Genomic DNA, 17,850 nt, shown 5'->3' with positions numbered 1-17,850 from the left:
ACCTAAACATTGTTGCAGACCAGCTACACCCGTTCATGGCAATGGTATTCCCTGATGGCAGTGGTCTCTTTCAGCAGGATAATGCGCTGTGGCAATGTGGAGGGCAGGGCCGGGTTGTGATTACACACACCTGGTCCCTTATCAGGCTAATTAAGCCTCCGAGAGGGATAAAGGCCAATGGCAGACGGTGGTGCGACGAGAGAGAGATAGTTTCCGGACATGTCCGTCATGTGTGTGTTTGTCTTTTGGTCATTCATTAAAATATTATTTATATTGCCAAGCCGGTTCTCGCCTCCTCCTTCCCATTGAACTCCTTTACACTCCAAAAGACAAACACACACATGACGGACATCTCTTTCTCGTCGCACCACCGTCTGCCATCAGCCTTTATCCCTCTCGGAGGCTTAATTAGCCTGATAAGGGACCGGGTGTGTATAATCACAACCCGGCCAGCCCTCCGCCCTTCCTCATGCGCCCTACCACACAGTTCGGGAATGGTTTGAGGAACATGATGAAGAGTTCAAGGTGTTGCCCTGGCCTCCAAATTCCCCAGATGTCAATCCAATTGAGCATCTGTGTGATGTGCTGGACCAACAAGTCCGATCCAGAGGGCTTGCAGGCCTGTTGAAAGATAGGTCCTTCCAGACATCACCAGCAACAACATTACCTATGTGCACAAACCCACTTTTTGCTGGACCAGACAGGACTGGCAAAAAGTGCTCTTCACTGACGAGACGTGGTTTTGTCTCACCAGGGGTGATGGTTGGACTTGCGTTTATCATCAAAGGAATGAGTGTTACACCTAGGCCTGTACTCTGGAGCGGGATCGATTTGGAGGTGGAGGGTCCATCATGGTCTGGGGTGGTGTGTCACAGCATCATTGGACTGAGCTTGTTGTAATTGCAGGCAATCTCAACACTGTGCATTACAGGGAAGACATCCTCTTCCCTCATGTAGTACCCTTCCTGCAGGCTCATCCTGACATGACCCTCCAGCATGACAATGCCACCAGCCACACCGCTTGTTCTGTGCATGATTTCCTACAATACAGGAATGTCAGTGTTCTGCCATGGCCAGGGAAGAGCCTAGATCTCAATCCCATTGAGCAAGTCTGGGACCTGTTGTATCGGAGGGTGAGGGGTTGGGCCATTCTCCCCATAAATGTACGGGAACTTGCAAGTGCCTTGGTGGAAGAGTGGGGTAACATCTCACAGCAAGAACTGGCAAATCTGGTGCAGTCCATGAGGAGGAGATGCACTGCAGTACTAAACCCAGCACAGAACCCTGGGGATACCCCGATTGAGAGGAGCAGTAGGAGATTTGTTTTTCTTAATTTAGGTGAAATATTTTCTGTTAGTGAGGTAAGAAAACCAGGATAGAGCAGTGCGAGTAATACCAATATCTGAATGTCGGGAAAGGAGTGTTTTGTGGTATACAGTGTCAAAAGCAAAGCTCAAGCAAGCAAGATCAGAATACTGAGTCAACAGAGAGGAGGATATCATTAATAACCTTCAAGAGAGCAGTTTTAGTGCTGTGGAATAGGCGAAATCCAGATTTGAAAGGGTCATAGGGATTATTAGCTGCAATATGTGATTGTAACTGGGAGTCTACAACTTTTTCCAGAAGTTTAGATATAAAAAGCAGGTTAGAAATAGAACAACAATAGTTGCAGAGGGAAGATGGATCGAAGTTGGGACCTTTAAGGACTGGTGTAACAGCAGCAATTTTAAGATCAGTTGGAACCATGGAAGATGCAAGTTATGTGTTTATCATATGCGAAATAGGAGCCAAAATGACTGTCACAGTGTGGGAGGTTGGGGCAGGGTCCAACTGACAGGATGATGATTTGTAATGTAAAATTAGATCACTGACTGATGATGGGCTAATGGGAGTGAAGGAGGAGAAAGGGTGGATAGGGTGTTCAGACAGACATTTGTGCAGAAGATCTTCAGAAATTGTTGATGTGGATTTTTGGTAAATGGAAACAATTTTATCTTGAAATAAGTGCAGAAATAAGTCACAATGTTCATCAGAGCTGTGTGAGTCCTAAGCCGGCACGTGAATTAGCTTGTTCACTGTAGCAAAGATGGCTCTATGTCTACAACTTGCTTTTTGGATGACAGAAGAGCTGTACGTTGAACATGCAGTGTTGAGTGCTGTTCAGTTGTATTTGAACAGTCAGTATCAACATGGATATTGAAATCACCAAGCCATATAACATGGGGAGACATAGCACAGGCAAGAATGAGTATTCCACTAAGTTCAGAGAAAAAGTGAGGCTGATATTTTGCAAGTCAATAAATCAATAACACAATGAGAGGAGTTTCACCAACAATCTTGAGAGCCAGATTTTTAAAGACGTGACATTATGAAATTCAGTCAAAACCATTCTCATGCCATCTCAACAAACAACAGCTAGCCCGCTCCCCTTTCCATGAGGTCGGGGTTAAGACAAATATTTGTATCCATGGGGGGTAAGCAAATTTTGTTGTAGAATGTCATTAGTTGTTTGCCAGGTTTCAGTTAGCTGTAGCATGTCCAGTTTTTATCAGTGATGAATTCATTGAGAATTGACTCTTTGTCCGTTAGACAGCGACAGTTCAATAGTGCCAAATCATGATGAACAAATACGATGTGTTTTGATGTGGAGTCTTTAGTTAAATGCCTCAGTGAAAGTGAGTTTGAGCATCTTGCCGAAGCAATATAAGTTTTACAACACTGTATTTTTGTCCAGATAGATGGAATTGCTGTGGGAGATGAACGATAGACAGACTAGATATTCTGTGGTGAGCGATGGATATGCCACAGCCGCCGGAGGATTCCGAGTTCACGACAGAGTTCATATGTCTCTGAGTCTAAATGCAGATGGCAGTTTAAGACTTTAAGTTGTGATATCAGTTGTTGGATTTCCATAACATGAATTCCAAGGATGAGAGTGAGGAAGATAAAAAGCACTTTAATAAATTATATCCAAGACTATTCTACTCCTAACAGATTATCGAGAGGAAGGCAACCCAAAAGAACAGTCGACACAGGTGATAAAGAGTGTGGAGACTCACTCAATACCCATGTCGAGAGAGGTGATTGACAGACAAAGAGTGGGCTCGCGATATATCTGTGAAAGGGAGCGTGAGCTGTCCCGTCTCCAATGGCAGGTAAATGTTGTTTTTCTCTGGTAAGCACAAAGAAAGTAATTCCAAACATGTTACAGTTTCAGAAGCTAACAGGATTTAACTTTATGCACAGACTAATAAATGAAAAGAAAAACAAATGGAAACAAACACGCGAAAAAATATAGTCAGAATGGGAAGTGGCAGCCAAACGTGCACAGTGTTCTCACACTAGCGGAAGTGATCAATGGCATGTTAGCATTGTGACAACATACTGTACATGGGGTATGTTGTCACAATGTTAACATGCCATTAAAACGTCTATTCTAGGCTTTTCACCAAAACTGAAAGAGTTAACTAAAAGTAAATAAATAAATAAAATCAGTTCATAAGACAGCATCAAACAGCATCATTTAACATATCAAACCATTGTTTTAGCCAACATTTTAAATACCGTATGTGACAACCTGATAGAACACAGATAACCCAGTGCAGACTTTCAATTTATTTATTTATTTATTATTATTATTATTATTATTATTATTATTATTATTATTATTATTATTATTATTATTATGTCAGTATGGTTTAATAATGTACTCTTGTTTACCCAAGAGGTATTACAAAAATATGATAATTCTGGTATATTTGTTCGAAGAAACAACAAACACACGCATGCACGCGCGCGCGCACGCACACACACACACACACACACACACACAATTATTCTATTTAAGATGATTTTGAATTCGGCATTGGAAAACAACATACAAAACCTCTACTAATGAAAACAAATTTGTGTAATTCAAAAACTCAAAAACGTATAATCACTTTGATATAGCTTCATCTAACAATGAACAAGCTGTATTAATATTTTTTAAGCATTTTTATTAATAGATTTTATGATAGAGCATTTTTTATTTTATTTTTTGGTCTCTAATTTGTCTCTGATTACGATTCGTCAATGATTGTTTTGTGCCGTCAAGCGAGTTTTTGTCTCTACGTCATCACTCCAGTCAAACTGGCCCATAGAAAAGCTTTATAAGTGCCCCCTCTGGTGTCACACCAATGTATTACAGCTCTCTGGTTGCAGCGACGCCACAGTGCTTCTGGTTTGATGTGTGCTCCCTTGCATCTACGTGTGCTTTACATGTACAATTGTACTCGGAGCAACATATTGGTGACACAAGTGTATGAATGAATTGTATTTGGCAAAGTTGAGAAAACGTCGTCCAGATTCTGTTGTTTGGTGTGTCGTCCAGTGAAGAATAGACTTCACTGGCACAGAAAGGTTGGTGCTACCTAGCTAATACTGCTAAACTCATACTACACCGAAATATATAATACCTAGTATGGTGATAACTTTATTTTCCCATCTAGTTTTAATATCAGTGCCCGGTGGATTTTGTCCCTCTTTTGTATGATTCCCCTTCAAGTGCCTTATTGGATGGCGATAAACAAAAGGAATTATAGCTCATCAAAGCACCTGCTTTTTTCGATCCGCAATGATTTCCTATAACATTTCTTGGGATCTATTGAACTGGAGATGCTGATTTGCTAATTGCAGAAATTATTTGGGATACTTTGTTTTAGAAATAGTGACATGGTTCCTACAGTAATCAAAAACATATAAATGGGGATTCATAAAATCAAAACGGACATGGAGTTTGTAAATTGGGTAAAGACGTGTTAGTTGGACACTACCTTTCTGTCATTATGATCTATCATGTACATTGTACTAAAACTAAGCATGAATTAATTTTATCCATCCATCCATCTTCAACCGCTTATCCGAAGTCAGGTCGAGGGGGCAGCAGCTCCATCAGGGGGCCCCAAACTTCCCTATCCCGAGCCACATTAACCAGCTCTGACTGGGGGACCCCGAGGCATTCCCAGGCCAGTGTGGAGATATAATCTCTCCACCTAGTCCTGGGTCTTCACTAGGGAGGTGGCCAGGGGGCATCCTTACCAGATGCCCAAACCACTTCAACTGACTCCTTTCGACGCAAAGGAGCATCGGCTCTACTCCGAGCTCCTCACGGATGACTGAGCTCCTCACCCTATCTCTAAGGGAGAAGCCTGCAACCCTTTTGAGGAAGCATTTCGGCCGTTTGTACTCGCGACCTAGTTCTTTTGGTCATGACCCATCCTTCATGACCATTGGTAAGGGTAGGAACTAAAATTGACCGGTAGATCGATATCTTTTCCTTCCATCTCAGCTCTATTTTCGTGACAACGGTGCGATAGAGCGAGTGCAATACTGCCCCCGCTGCCCCGATTCTCCGGCCAACCTCCTGCTCCATTGTCCCCTCACTCAAGACCCTGAGGTACTTGAACTCCTTTACTTGGGGTAATACCTCCTTCCCTACACAGATTACGTACTCCATCAGTTTCCTGCTGAGAACCATGTTAGTTTATGTTCATGTTAGTTTAATTTATGTTAGTTGATTCTAAATGGCACTGATTCTTGATATAAGGGACAAAAATTTTTAAGTCTTAGTTTTTATTGCTAAATTCATTTTAAATTGATATATTTTTAGACAAACGTCTCAGTTCCCCTCAGAAGGGAACAGGTTTTTATAAAAAAAAAAAAAAAAAAAAAAATTCTGAACATTTATTTACTTCATAACCTACATCTTACTCTGATATGTGTCAACGCCATCGAACACACTATTTTAATTTGATCCATCCAATAAGAGTGTAAAGTCTTTAATTATGTAATAATGGTGTTCGGTAAAGGAGTTAACAGCAATGTGAAAGAAAAGAGCATGTCAAGATGCATGAAAGCTGTGTCAGGGTTATTCCACCAAATACTGATTTCTGAACTCTTCCTAAGTTATAACATGAGTATTGTATTGTTTAAAAATTAATATGAACTTGTTTGCTATGCATTTATCGAGTCAGTAAAAAAAAAAAAAAACATTTTACTCAAACACATACCTATAAGTAGTAAACTTAATTCTGCAGTGGTCTCTTAATTTTTTCCAGAGCTGTATATATATATATATATATATATATATATATATATATATATATACGTACATACAACAGTTAGTTCTGGTCCTCGAATCTGATTGGATGAGAGACGTTCCATGAGCACTGATGCTCTGACAGCTTCAGCACTCGGACGCTTCACTGAGTGTATCACTCTGCTTGTGTTCGTGCCATTCTAAACTAAAGTGTAAGAGCAGTACAGATCTGTTAAGAGCAATGGTTTGTCTTTTTTGTTTTGACATTACATATGTTAGCCAGCAGGTGGTGGCAAAAGATAATTTTTGTGTGTAATATGAGCCAGTTAGGGGACATGATATGAATCTGTGTCAACCAGTGTTTACATAAAACAGCTCCTTATGAACGCTTACTACACTACACTACTAAAGCTAGGAAATAGCTTTAAACGGCTTTAAATGAACAAATTCAGCATTATGGCTCATCACAGTTGAGAGACACAACAGACAGATTGATTACACAATGGGTGCTGTTTAAAATGGCGGAGGACATTGCTGTTTCTATAGTGATCGACTCTTGCGCAACGGCTACCGCAAAATAGGGAGAATTACCCCCGCTTGGACGGCTATATTTCCACTGAGAAAGCTGATATTCCAAAAGCTGACAGCATCTCTGCTCGAGTGTGGCAACAGGTAAATCTCTCACTCACTCACACACACACACATCCTTTTTTATCCAATAACTTGTTAGAAACAGCACAAGCCATGATACTATTTCTGAAGTGACATTTTTTAATTACTAACAAAGGCTTGGATGCATCATTTGGTTTGAACTAGCAATGGCAGATTCTGATCCATCGTGTAGAAAGTAGTTCCATGCACAAATGGGTTTTTGTGACCGTACTTTTTAAAAATGTACTAAATGTACTTACTTAGCAATATCGCAATCGTGCTATATGGCCCTAAATCAGCACTGCTTTGATTACCTATGGCACTTGTCCTGCAACCGAATGCTGATGGATGGCCATATCACACTCTTTAGCCTAATACGGAACCGGGTGTGTAGGATCACGACCCGGCCCAGCCCTCCGCCCTGCCACAGTGCATTTGAACAGTGGTGAAACACTTTCTTATGATATGTTACATTCCTACGAGCAGACAGAGAAATACATTTGAAGTAAGTTTGGAGCAGAAGAAATAGAAATAAACCTTGTGTAAATTGTCAGCTTTACACTAAACTAAAATGCTGTTTCTAGCCATTTTACATGCACATGTTACCAGGCACGATCATATTTTTTATCAAGAAAATTCACGTTAGATCATAATTTATTTTTGTCTAGTATTCTTGATGATAATTCTTGTATTCTTTTCCTGAAAAAATATCAGAAAATTCTTAAAGCAAGATCAATTTGATTAATCTTGTTTTAGAAACAACACTGCATAAGATATTTAGGTTTTTCAGAGAATGTATTTTTAACATGAATATATTTTGTCTAACTGTAGTTCAACCAGTGCTGAAGAAGTAATCCAAAGTATTTAGAATACATTAATGATCTTGAGTAATCTAACGGAATACGTTACAAATGACATTTTACAGAATGTATTCTGTAATCTGTAGTAGAATACAATTAAAATGTAACCTTCCCAATCCTGTATATATAATGTTTCATCTTTTTGTCATATGGGAGAAACTTACCAGACCATTATGCACCATACCTACTATTGTATCCACCATGAGCAGGAAGTGAGAATGGGTTACTCAGAGTTATAGCTGACCATGACATTGTCTGATAAATCTATTCTAGTAGACCCCCAAAATAAAATTACGAACCTGTAAATTAGCATTATATGGGCTCTTAAAGTCATTTATGCTAGAAATTATTTTTCCCCGCCCGGTAGGGGGCGAAATGCATGAAGAATGTGAATCACCAAAACACAAGAAGAAGAAGAATGTGAAGTTGAGAGATTGACTGAGCAGGGAGGAGAATTTCTATCGGGAAGATACGCAGGCTTGAGTGAATTTTAAGATGCCATTTATTTGATAAATGTAAAACAGAAAGTAATGTCTCTCTCTTTGCCGTAGGCCCCGTCCGGCGGTCCGAGGGAGTTGTACCCAGAACCGTCATGTCCTGCCGGAGATAGGAGGCAGGGGCGAGGAGCCTACCCCCTTGCGGGACAGGGCTCAACTGGTGTTGGTGGAGGTTGCAGTGTTAGCACACCGAAACAGCAATGTGATAGATTGGCTAGGAATTACCCAGCTAATGATGTGATGATGTACAGCTGCTAGTCTTCCTGCTAGAACTACGCTGCGCTTCCATTTATAGTAAAAAAAACAAAGGATTTAAAAATTTATCTGTTTCTCACCCATACCTATCATATCACTTCTGAAGACATAAATTTAACCACTAGATTCTTAAGGATTATTTTTATGCTGATTTATGTGATTTTTGGAGCTTTCACTTCCATATTGCCACAACCATTAGGTGGTGATATGCACAAATAAATTTAATTGCCAAGAAACCAAAGAAGAACAATATGGAAGTAAAAGGGGAGATTTATATTAAAAAAGGACTTAAGTATTGATCACCCACACCTATCATATTGCTTCAGAAGATTTAGGATTTATTTATGCTGCCTTTATATGATTTTTAGAGCTTAACTTGCATTAAATGTCCCTACAGAGCTGAGGAATTCTTCTTTTTCAAAAAAAAAGTGTGTTCGGCAGAAGAAAGTCATACACATTTTAGATGGCATGAGGGATTGTATGTGATTGTCACTTTTGGGTGAACTATCCCTTCAACAGATTCATAAGGTGCCAAATGTTTCCTATGGAACACAAAGCACTGGTACAAATGGAAATCAACCTCAGATATCTCTACAAACTGATTTGTTAATATTTCTCTTAACTAGACACGTCATTGTAGTTCATTGGTTCTGAAAATGTGGGAACTCTTTGAGTTGTGTGTCATGTCTTTGCATGATCTGTGTATCCTCAAGTGTTGAAGGATTCCTTTGGTTGGTTCCCAAGAAGCAAAAGAAATATGTACTTTTTTGCTTTGTGTCCTCCATAGCTTTGTAAAACTCAGAGTGCCCTTATTAGGCCTCGAGATGGTCAAGTCTTGTGGCAGGACACCTCAGATCTACAGTGTTCTAACTTCTAAGTGGTAAAATGTTACCTTCAGACCTTCATTTGCTCATTTCCAGTGGGAAAAATTAGCAGAACAATTCCCTTCCCTCACAATTTCAGGCTTTGCTGGTGTCCTTAACATCACAGAAAGCTATGCAATCTGCAATGTGATCAAAGTCCCTGTTCCCATTCCGGCTGCTCCGGCTACTTGCATCCTACTTGGCCTCAAGCAACGTTTCCAGCCCTTTGGTAGTTCTATTGCAGCTCGCATGGAATATCAGGTCACCATAGTTCCTCCTAAAGCACCTAAACGAACAAGATTGGATCTGGAAGAGGGTGAAGAACGAAAGAAGAAGAAATCAAAGAGGGACAGGGAAGGGCATAGTGAAGAAATTTATATTAAACAAGAACAGGAACAGTTTGGATGTGGTCAGATACAGTTCCCTGAACCTATGGAGGATCAACCAAGAGAGGAGAGGAGGATGAAGAAAGAGAAGGAAAGACTGAGTGAAGAGACAGTTGATGCAAGTTTCTTATCACTAGTGACTGGATATGTCTTATGGTGACATTGACCATATTGAGAAAAAAAAAAGAAAAAGCACGTAATGAGTAGAATGTTACAGAACTAGAAATGTTTTATGAAATTGTTTGTCATGTTCGTAAATGCTTATTGTGATATTTAAAGGGATAACTCACCCAAAAAAAATTCAATAATTTTCTCATGTGGTTCCAAGCCTTTTTCGTTTTTCCATGGAACATAAAAGCAGATTGCATCTGTTTCCCATACAATGAAAGTGGATGGTGACTGGCTAACATTCTGCCTAACATCTCCTTCTGTGTTCTACTTAAAAAAGAACGTTGTACAGGTTTTGGAAATACACTGGGGTAGGCTAAGTAAATAATGACAATTTAATTTTGGGCTGATCTATGCCTTTAACTATCAATGGAAAATGAATCACTATGTCTTTGTATATCATGAAATAATTCTTAATTGCTGTACGACATTTTATTTTATCTCATAAGTGTTGATTCCTAAAGAATCTCCTGCTGTATATCAACATTTCTATTGTATTTTTTCAACTACTGGCGTATGTATAGAAAATGCACTGCCCAGCTTGGAGAATGGTATTCTAATACAGGCATTCAGTTCTGCAGTATTTACAGTTCACAGTTAGGTGGCGATAGATTCCTCTTGTCTGCTAGGAGCGCTGGTGGTCTGCAGCTTGTTCTGCACTGAGGTATGGTCATGTTTTCTAATGAGCACCCGGCGGGACTGCCTTCTGTAAATTCGGTTTCTCTGCCTCTGCCACTGCGCACAGGCAGGTAGCGCTCAACATTCCTGAGTCCAATGGGATAACGTCGAATTATATATACATGGAACGCTGTTCGATGGCGCTTTAGATTGGGGTGTTTCAGAATGGTTGCACCTGCTGATTCTCTCAATGGGAACTTCTTACAAAGTGATCTTATTTTGCTCTGTTTATTTTGCACAAGTGTTATAAGTGGCATAATTGTGTTTAGGTACAATAAACCCACACAATTCTACTTAAAGGAATAGTTGGCTCAAAAAATTAATATTCTTTCATCATTTACTCATCCTTATGCCGCTTATATCACAATATAGTTACATAAAAATAAAAACAGGAAAAATAAAAAAAAAGGTTGAAAAATTAAATAATTATGTTGTAAAGCCTATTTGTGAATAATCAAGTCAGTGAATAAATATGAATGAAAACTACTTCCTCAAATAATTTTCTCTTTATTTGGAACTTGACAAACAGTCGAAGTAAGAAAAAAATCTGTTTGGTTTTAAATCAACTTTACCATAATGCAAAATTTCACATTATGCCACGTTTCAGTCTAATGTTGTTCACTAATATTATGATTATAATAAACTTTCTTCAATAAACTTTATATTTTCTCCAAGCAATGATACAAAAGAAATAATACATTATATATATATATATAGGTGATCTGAGATCATCCGTCCATACAGAATCTCTACAGATCCTTCAAATTCAGAGGTCTATGTTGGTGGACTCTCCTCTTCAGTTCACCCCACAAATTTTCTATGGGGTTTAGGGGACTGTGATGGCACTGGCAGAACCTTGATTTTGTGGGTAGTGAACCATTTTGTGTTGATTTTGATGTTTGTTTTGGATCATTGTCCTGCTGGAAGGTCCAACCAGGGCCCATTGTAAGCTTTCTGGCAGAGGCAGTGAGGTTTTGATTTTTTTATCTGTTGGTATTTGATAAGAGTCCATAATGCATTTATCCAAACAAGATGTCCAGGACCTCTGGCAGAAAAATAGCCCAACAACTTTCAAGATGCAGCGCAATATTTAACCGTGAGCATTAGGTACTTCATCTCTGAGTATACCAATCCCATCTCTAGTGTTTGCTGCCAAAAATATATTTTTTGGTTTAATCTGATCATAGAACCTGGTCGCATTTGAAGTTCCAGTAGTGTCTGGCAAACTGAAGATGCTTGAGTTTGTTGTTGGATGAGAGGAGAGGTTTTTATTCTTGAAACCCTCCCAAACAACGTGTGGTGATGTAGGTGATTTCTGAATTTTATAATTTTTTTTTAGACTTTCTGACCCAATACCCAACTAATTTCTACAATTTTCCAGCTGTGATCCTTGGAGATTCTTTGGCCACTTGAACCATCCTCCTCACCATGCGTGGAGACAATATAGACACACTTCCTATCCCAGGCCAATTCTTAACATCTCCAGTTTATTGGAACTTCTTAATTATTGCCCTGATGGTGGAAATGGGTATTTTCAATGCTTTGGCTATTTACTTTAGACACTTCCCATTTTGTGAAGCTCAACAACCTTTTGCAAAAATACATTATTTAGTCTAACCCACAGCGATTGATGATTAAGGGAATTTGGCCTGTGAGTTACCTCATATTTATACCCCTGTGAAACAGGAAGTTATGGCTGAACAATGTCATGTTCCTGGTCACCTAGGTGCACTAAAAAATATGTAAAATATGAATGGGAATATACTTCAGATATATTTTACTCATAATAATTTCTAGGGGTGCCAATAATTGTGGCCAACATATTTTGGAGAAAAAAAAAAATTTAATAATGAGAAATGTCCCTTCTTTCAATTGTTTTACTTCAATTAAAGGTTAGATTTTTGTGATTTATTTTTAATGAAACAAAAGGATAAGCAATGCAGATTTTTTTTCACAGCATTCTTTGCTCATATTTACCAAGGATGCCAATATTTTTGGCCACTACTATGTATATGTGTGTGTATATATATATATATATGCAAATTAATTGTGACCAAAAATATGAAGCTGCAAAAGGCAGCATAAAAGTTATCCATACGACCAGAGTGGTTTCATCCATGTCTTCGGAAGCAATACAATCAGTTTGGGGTGAAAACAGACCAAAATATAACTCCTTTTTCACTATAATTCTTGACATCAGCAGTCTCCTTGGCCAGTACCACCACTCCCTATACACATATCACAAAGTCTGCGTAGGGCAAGAGCCCGGTTGCAGTCACAGAACACAGACTATCGTCTCGTGCTCGCAACTTAGACACAACGCCTCACCTTTGTTGTTCCAAAACCTTATTTATCTGAGGAACACAAATTAGATGTTAAGAAACATGTTGGGGACTCCCAGCCTCAGTCACAATTTTCTTTTCTTTCAATGCATCTTTTTTTTTTTTTTTAATGCAATGAATGTGAATGGTGACTGAGGTCATTTAGCCTTCCATGGGAGAAACTAAATCATATGGGTCTGGAACAATATTATGGTGAGTAAATGAGGATTGTGAATGTTCATTTAATAATTAATATCAGACGCTTTTGTAAATAACTACATGCATCATCCACAAATGTGCACCTGTTTAACAGCGCCCACACTTTGCATTCTTTGCCATTTTAATTTCTGTTTGAGTCACAAAAAGTGATTTGTCACCACCTGTGACTTTATCACAGAGGCAGGAACGGTAATCATAGTGGAACAGGTAGACAAAGACTTGTACAACCTCTTTGCCTTGAGTATATTTTTTCATCCCCCAACTCATTAGTATTTTTTTAATTTGTAATTTTATTTTTGTGCGTTATGCCATAGGCACTATGAGATGCTTGAACAGTGTTGGGTGTCTGGTGAGGCAGATAAATAATTGAATGCAGTCTGAAGTTTGGAAGCAACGTGCCCAGACTGTAAAGCAGGCATGGGCCCTATGCACCCTAAACTGATGCAAACGATAAGGTTTGGAGGGGGGAGTAATGAATTTTTTGAGCCAATTTCATCTGTGCCCAGCCCCCTCTTTCACTGCAGCAATTCTTGCCTTTCTCGACTGTGGGGATCTCTCTCACTCATTCGCTCCATCTTTAGTGCGCTCCTAGTGGACTGCAGGATTTGGGGGAGTTGGGGGTGTTACCATAGCAACGCAGACTTGCCAAGGACTATGGAGCTGCATGTCATTCGGAATGTGGTTCAGCACACATCAACATGTACCATCATTCCATCAATGATGAGCAAAAGACACACAATCTTGTCTTTCTCCCATTCTCTTTTCCCAAGCTATGGTGGTCAAAATGTTTCATTGATGACTGTGGCACTGAAGTGTTTGTTGGGATGAATTACTGCACCAAAAACTTGATTGCATACTAATGCATTGACATGATGCACACAAAGCAGTCTATTCCAAAATCTGTCTTTGATCCTCCTCTGCACCACAAAAGAATTCTACAAGCTCTTCAGTGAACAGGGTGGCATTAAAGGGATAGTTCTTGCAAAAATGAAAATTTGGTCATTTACTCATGTCTTTTCAAACCTTTATGTCTTTCTTTTATCGAAAGCAAAAGGTGATGTTAGGTTGTTTGTTTAGAACTGACAGTCTCAGTCATCATCCACTTGAATTGATTAGATTTAAAAAGGTGACTGAGGCTGACTTTCTGCCTTACATCTCCTTTTGTGTTCCAAGGAAAAAAGGAAGTCATCTGGATTTGGAACAACATTAGGGAGAGTAAATTATGTCAGAATTTCCATTTTGTGGTGAACTGTCCATTTAACTTAAACTGCTTGTCACCACAACAGACTTCCATTGACATTTCAGCACTAGGGTGTCAGAAATTAAGGGTTGTTATTTTGATTTATTTGTTTATTCATTTTGTATCATATCTGCAAAAATGCAGTTGGACGATTTGGCTTCTGCATTGCATAAAAAATAGTTCTGATTCCACTGTTGCTATGTGCACGCACAAGTCAAGTCAGACATATGTTATAAAAGCAGCGGGTCTTTCAGATGGTTGCCAAGACAACCGTAATGCCATTTTTCTTCATTGTTAACTTCCTCACCTCTATGAATGTGTGTAAATCATGAAAGCGCTCAAGGGCTTGGTCTTCCTGTCACTGGCCAAAACCTGTTGTTGTAGTCACCAGAAATATTGTTTAGGGGCATATTATAAAATAAAATAAAAAAACACATTTCAAAAAGCTTTTGGCTGTGCTGTTAAAACCAGTGGAGACTGGCCAAACTCAGCAGATGCTAGTATTCGTTCGCCCTACAAATAAATATTTCAGCAACGTTCCCAGCACTTTGACTGAATATGGACAGAAATAACTACTGCTTTACTGTTTATCCCTACATTACAAATTTCTTGCCTTCTCCTTTTTGAATTCTACCACTGAGAATTTGTAGCATATGGTTTTGCATGTAGGACACTGTGGCTGTGTTTGCAGACTGTGTAATAAAGTAGATGCTTTCAATGAGTTTACATTTTTTATTTTTTTGTTAATGCATGCATCCAACTCCCTGTGCACTGTGGACATCCTTGGCTTTTCAGAGATTCCAAATGTTTGGCCATGACAAATTCTTCGTCTTGGTCTGGCATGTCTGACATCACAATTCAGCACAGTGGTGGTGGTGGTGGCATGGTTGAGCGCCGGTTTGTGAATGGAGAGCAAGTTCGAGAGATGTGAGTGTTAAGGATTGGCACCTGGGGAAATGTATCTGTGACACCTGTTTTGTGTTACAGTAAGAGCTGGAGGGAGATAAAGGAAGTGCCAGAGCCACAGTGGGTGAGAGAGAGAGAGAGAGAGAGAGAGGAAACAGAGTTCCTAGAGGACGCTGTCTATGTTAAAGAGGATAATTACTTTTGTGTTTATCATTGAGCGATGGAGTGTTTTGTGTTGGTGTGTGCGCTGGAAAGCAGCATGTAATAAATGATGCTAAAGATGCTAAATCTGGTTTCCGCTTTCACATTTTCCTTGAGACTGACCTGAGACCTGTCCCAGTGGTGCCGAAACCTGGGAAACTAGGAAGGAATCATTGCCATGGAGTCCTCGCCATTGGCCAAAGTGATTAAGGCCCTTGTCAGCATCCAGCAAACCCAGCACCATGCTCTCCTGGACCTGCGCACAGAGCAGGAGCAGCGGTTCCAGGTGCTCCTTCAGGCAGCGGGTCGGTCGCAGCCCTGAACAGCACCGCCAGCTTTTCGGGTCTCTGACGCTTGGAGAACTTGGCTGCCCATTTGCCTTTGCTCAACAGCTCCGTGACTCCTGCCGGCGGTGATTGCTGACAGCAGAACGTGACTACATTGCAGTAGTCAATCTGGTGGTGCTGGAGTCTATCACCCGGCTACCGAAAGTGATGGCGGAATGGGTCCAGCGCCACTGCCCGGCATTGCTGGATGCAGCCATCCAGCTGGCAGAGGACCACTTGGTGGCGGTTCAATTTTGGGGACAAAAGTGTAGTGTCCACCTATATTTCTATAAAATATGAGATATTCCTATGAAATGAGATTACTGTTCCAGAGTGCTGATAACCACTCACTATAATCGAACACAGATTAATGCAGGCACTGGTAATTCACATGCATACATGAGTGCATTAAAAAGAAACATATAAACAAATATCTTTTATATATGTATTTCTTCCAAGCAGTTTTGCATTTATTTATAAAAAAAAAAGTTTAATTTGTCCCAGAGACTATATTGACATTACACATCTTTTTTAGTTTTTAGTTTTTTGCTTGGTTTCAGGGTGATATTTTAACATACAAGAGCAAACTTTTTAGCACTGTAGAATGTATTGAATTTCTGGAGGTTCTTTTTATGACATCAATGTGCATTTGAGAAAAATCTGTGCAGATGTAAGATGGTTGTGATTTCAAAATGAGAAATATTTTAAATAAAATGAGAAGTATTTATTTCCTTTCTTATTTTTTAAATACTGATGAATGCATGGAAAATTTATGTAAATAGGGTAAATTTAGTCAAAAAGTGTCAGAAAAGTGGTCCAGTTTAGTTGAATTTATGCTGTATAAGGGTGCTTTAAATGAGTTCAGCTGTTTTGCTTGATTTAACCATACATACCATCTTGCCAAAAGCCTTAATTTATAAGTAGCCCTAGCATATACTTGCTAGAACATGACATATTCCCTGACAACAATCATATTTTCTGTCGGCTGTTTTAGAATAGTGCTGTCCGATTTGTGAATGGGTCATTTTTTTTTTGTGTCTTTTTTATTTAGTGAATGATTTGGAGTGAGCTTTCCAATAAGTTGGTCAATTGGGTTTGCTGAAAGGTATGAATCAAAAAACGATTCAGTCAGAATGATTTGAACAGCTCACTCACACACTGAATGTTTGGAGTGATTTCTCATGCATTAAAGAAATATTCAGGGTTCAATACAAGTTAAGCTCAAAAGATTGCATTTGTGGAATAATGTTGATTACCACAGGAATTTATTTTGACCCATCCCTCCTTTTCTTTAAAGGGGTCATGTCATAAGGAATAACATTTCCCTTGATATTTGGACACATAAGGTGTCTTTCTGCTATAAAAACCTACAGTAATTTTCAGAACTCAAAACTTAATCCCCAATGCAATAAAAGCAATTATTGAAGATGCTCAAATGCCCCATTCTCTACTTCCGCAACTTCCCTATGTCACTAGGGGGTACGCATTAATTAATAAATGCCTCAACAGCAAGGTTGATACGCCTGCTTAAAATCATCGCAGCCATGGCCCCACCCACTGGTGGCTTAGTTCGTAAAGAGAGAGTGAGAGAGCTGGGCATAGATCTACTGTGGCCTAACTATTCCTTATTTTTGTATATAAGCCTGCACTACACAGACATCTTTGACTGTTGTCATGTATCTCATATTGCTTTTAAAAGATGCGATGTCAAGACGCGGATTCATCAGCTGCTGCTTCTTGTTGTTTTGTGCATAAACTGCTCAACAAACTGTTCTTTTGCCCATCTGCGTTATTTTTAATTGTGTTTGTATGTAAACACGCACTAGATGGACGTCTTTGACTGTTTTAATGTGTTTCCATCTGAAAAATGGATGTGTGCATCTTCATTGTGCTTTGGACTGTGTGCGTCTTCATTGTGCTTTGGACTATGCAGGGCTCCAGACTGTGACTAAAATGGTCACAAATGCAACCAAAAATAATTGGTTGTGACAATAGTTTCAAATCTAGTCGCCATTGACGACAGTCGGGTTATGTGCGTCCATATGCGGTTTCGTCAGATATCATCTTTTGAGTTATTGAATACATCTTTAGAACACACACAACCACTGTGTCTCTAGCTGCTTTCACTCGTTTTGTTTCTGAAGAGATCGCTGAACTGCACACTATGCAAGAGAGTCATGAACAAATTACTATTTTGTAA

General features: G+C 39.3%; 1 pseudogene; it reads left to right on the top strand.

Moving 5' to 3' along the window:
* The first annotated feature begins 2,189 nt into the window (after positions 1 to 2,189).
* Positions 2,190 to 9,751, top strand: LOC127631681 (DNA-directed RNA polymerase I subunit RPA34-like; annotated as a pseudogene).
* The last annotated feature ends 8,099 nt before the right edge of the window (positions 9,752 to 17,850 follow it).

The sequence above is a fragment of the Xyrauchen texanus genome, chromosome 38 (genome assembly GCF_025860055.1).
Source record: "Xyrauchen texanus isolate HMW12.3.18 chromosome 38, RBS_HiC_50CHRs, whole genome shotgun sequence".
Taxonomy (NCBI): Eukaryota; Metazoa; Chordata; class Actinopteri; order Cypriniformes; family Catostomidae; genus Xyrauchen; species Xyrauchen texanus.
The sequence above is the reverse complement of the archived record's forward strand: the minus strand, read 5'-3'. Positions and strand labels throughout refer to the sequence as shown.